This window comes from Neomonachus schauinslandi, chromosome X (genome assembly GCF_002201575.2).
Source record: "Neomonachus schauinslandi chromosome X, ASM220157v2, whole genome shotgun sequence".
Taxonomy (NCBI): domain Eukaryota; kingdom Metazoa; phylum Chordata; class Mammalia; order Carnivora; family Phocidae; genus Neomonachus; species Neomonachus schauinslandi.
The window spans coordinates 39,836,720-39,840,471 of record NC_058419.1 but is presented as its reverse complement, the minus strand read 5'-3'; the positions used below and the strand labels follow the sequence as shown (position 1 = coordinate 39,840,471).

Genomic DNA, 3,752 nt, shown 5'->3' with positions numbered 1-3,752 from the left:
TCAGGCTCCCGCTATCTAGATGTGCTCCCAGGTTCTTTTCTATGCATTTACCTGCATTTATGTAGGTTAACGCTTGAACAACGCAGAGGTTAGGGGCCCAGACCCCTGTGCACTTGAAAATACGTGTATAACTTTTGACTCCCCCAAAATGTAACTAATGGCCTGCTGTCGACCGATAACGTAAGCAGTCGATTAACAAATATTTTGTATGTTATATGCATTATATACCATATTTTTTTGTTCTACATTTTTATTAAGTTTTTCTTTTAATTCCAGTACCGTTAACATACAGTGTTATATTAGTTTCAGGTGTACAATATAGCTGGATTTTTTTTAGGAATATTTATTTGAGAGAGAGAGAGAGAGAGCAGTAGTGGGGGTGGGAGGAGCAGAGGGAGAGGGAAAGAATCTCAAACAGACTCCCCACTGAGCACAGAGCCCAGTCATGGGGCTCGATCTCATAACCCTGAGATCATGAGCTGGGCAGAAATCAAGAGTCCAACCCACCACTGAGCCACCTAGGCAGCCCGACAATACAGCTGTATTCTTAGGGTAAGCTAGAGGAAAGAAAATGTGATTAAGAACACATTGTGTTCTTAATCTATGTGATTGCTAACATAAGGAAAATAGGTTACAGTACTGCACTGTAAAAAAAATCTGTGCATAAATGGACCCACGCAGTTCAAGGTCAACTGTCTATTTATTTTCTTACACAAACACCACAACCTCTACTTGTTCTGTATACGTCCTTATTCCTTAAATTAAAAAATATATATATTGTGGTAAAATAGACATCACATAAAATTTGCCATTCTAACCATTTCTGAGTGGCAATTGGTATATTCACAAGGTTGTGTAAGTCCCAACACTATCTGGTTCTAGCACTTTGTCATCGTTCCAAACCGAAACTCTGTAACCACTAAATACTTAACTCCTTATTCTCCCCTCCCTTCAGTCCCTGGTATCCTCTATTCTATTTTCTGTCTCTATGCTCCTTGTTCTTTTAAAATTGTTTTTAAAAAGGTAATACAGGGACATTATTAAAAACGTGAACAGTACAAAAGGGCGTATACAATGTTAAATACTACCTCCTATGTTTGACCCCCAGGCAACCAGTGTAATCAGCTTTTCATAGTAGCAAACCATACACCACTTGCTGTTTTCATTTAACAACCTTCGAGAGAGAGAGAGAGAGAGAGAGAGAGAGATACGACATATATATAATTCGTATTTATCCACTCCTCGGTTATGCCAGGATCAGTTTCCTTCTGACTCAGCTTTTGAAAAAATAAATTTTTTTATTGTGGCAAAAACCACATGACATAAAATTCACCCTCTCCACATTGTCAGCCACGTGCACATTGTTGTGCAACAGATTCCCCAGAACTACCACCCCGCCCCCCCCGCCCGCCACACACACTCACCCAAGTCCTGCATGACGGAAACTCCACATCCATAGAACAACACCTCCCCACCGCACCCACCATTCGACTTTCTGTTTCTATGAGTTTGACTGTCTTAGATGCCTCCTATAAGTGGAATCATGCAGTATTTGTCCTTCTGTGACTGGCTTGTTTCAAAACTTGGCATATGATACTCGAGGTTCATCCATGTCCTAGCATATGCCAAGATTTCCTTCCTTTTCCAAGGCTGACATGAATATGCCACATTCTACTGCATGTATATGCCACCTTTTCTTTATCCTTTAATCTGCCCCTGGGCTTGCTCCGACCTCGGAGCCTTGTAGGTTGCTCCGACCTCGGGTCTAGTGTTAATAATGCTGCAGTGAATGTGAGGGTGCATATCTCTGAGATTTTGCTTTCAATTCTTTTGTCTATATTTCCAGAAGTGGGATTGCTGGATCATATCGTAGTTCTATTTTTAATTTTTTGAGGAACTTCCATACTGTTTTCTGGAGCAGTTGTACCATTTCACACTCCCAGCAACAGTGTACAAGGGTTCCAATTCCTCTAGATCCTCGCCAGCACTTCTTACTTTCTGTTTGTTGGCTTGTTTTTTTAAAATAACAGCCATCCTAACCGGTGTGAGGCGATACCTCATTGTGGTTCTGATTGGCATTTTCCTGATGATTAGTCATATTAAGCATCTTTTCATATGCTTGGCCATTTGTCTATCTCCTTTGAAGAAATGTCTATTCAAGTCCTTTGCCCATTTTTTAGTTGGGTTATTTGTTTTGTTATTGGGTTGTAGGAGTTCTTTATATATTTTGGATACTAACCCCTTATCAGACATACGGTTTGCTAACATTTTCTCCCCCACTGTTAATTCTTTTGCCGTGCAGAAGTTTTTAAGTCTGATGTAGTCCCAGTTGTCTATTTTTGCTTTCGTTGCCTGTGCTTTTGGTGTGACTCATTAACTTTTATTTCTCTTAGGGTCAGATTTTCATCAGGATAGCCTGGTTGTGATTTTTGCCTTGTTTCCACCTCAGCGCTCTCTAGCGCATTGTTTAACAGGGGTGTTGGCTAATTACTATTGGTTCCCTGATGGGATACTCCCAGAGCTACCTTAATTTTTCTGGACTCGTTCCCATGCACAGTAATGGCAGGCTTCTGTGGGAGGGGGGGTGTTTCCTTCATCTTCTCTCTTCCCTCCCCTTCATCTCCCCCTTTTATCCCATGTCAGGTGCGGAATCTTCTCTGGGGCATCCTCCTTCTTTCCTCTCCCATCCTCTTTGTGAGTGGGGTGGTGGTCTCTGAGCCAATGACAGGTCAGCTGAGAGGCTGACTCCAGACCAATGAGGCTTCTGGCTTCCAGATGGACCAATTAGCTTATTAGGGACATTGTACCTGGATAGCTGGCATCTGTCCCATTGTCCTCCTTAAGGACCCTCTTGTTTCACCCATCAAGGATTTGAATGTGCAAATGAAACCCTACTTTCTTTTGTTTTGTTTTGTTTTTAAATTTTGGTGGCTTTAATCCATCCCCACAACTTCTGCCCAAGGCCAATAAAGCACAGGCATTCTCCCTTTGTAAAAAGAAAGAGGGGTTGGGTTTCCTTCAATTGTCTGCCCTTTTCTGTCTCCTCCACTATTTTTGTTTTACTCTGTAGTTAACTTTGCATTTAGAGCAGCTTCATCTGAAGACCAGCGCGGTGGACCTAGGCACTCTCTTCTCATTGCCGGTTGCAATGGCCTTTTCCTTGTTCTAACCTGGGGGCTTGTGGGACCAGGGGGTTGGCGGGTGGGAGAAGAGTTTGGCCATAGTCTTCCTTCTGCATTTCACACACATCCTGCGCTCGCTCGCTCTCGCGCTCTCTCTCTCTCTCTTTTGCGCACACACACGCACACGCACACGCGCACACACACACACACACACACACACACACGCGCGCGCGCGCGCCCGCTCGGGCCCCTCTCGGTGTGTCTTCCTTCAAGATGACAGGGCGCTGGAGAAAAGGCTGCTGGAATCAGCTGGTAGGTACAGTAGTAACCCGAACCCCACCCACCCGCTGCCTCTGCTTGCTCAGGTTTCTCCGGTCACTCCTGCCAGGGGAGAAAACATGTAAACGCGCCTCCACAGGAGGGGCTGGGGGAGCTGGGAGCGGCGGGGGCGGCGGAAGGTGAGCCCGGGAAGGTGGCCGGGCGCCCCTGCTGCCGGGGGCCCTTCCCAGTGCTTCCTCGGGGCGGCAGCCCCAGCCCTGTTTGCCCCCCACCCCCCTTTTCGTAGGGATCGCCTTTTTTTTTTTTTCCTCTGCGGCGGCGGAAATGACAGTGTGGTGCTGCCGCGGTGTC

General features: G+C 45.4%; 1 protein-coding gene across 3 annotated transcripts in view; it reads left to right on the top strand.

Annotated features, from left to right (window-relative positions):
• Positions 1-3,372: 3,372 nt before the first annotated feature.
• MID2 (midline 2) overlaps positions 3,373-3,752 on the top strand; it is a 98,451-nt gene continuing 98,071 nt past the window's right edge. For 2 of the 3 annotated variants that reach the window (XM_021678304.2, XM_021678291.1), the window contains exon 1: positions 3,373-3,434. The gene's annotated coding sequence lies outside the window, so the exon portion shown is untranslated. Of the gene's footprint in view, positions 3,435-3,560; positions 3,581-3,752 lie in introns of those variants that run through there. The other variant, XM_021678298.1, reaches the window with a different exon arrangement.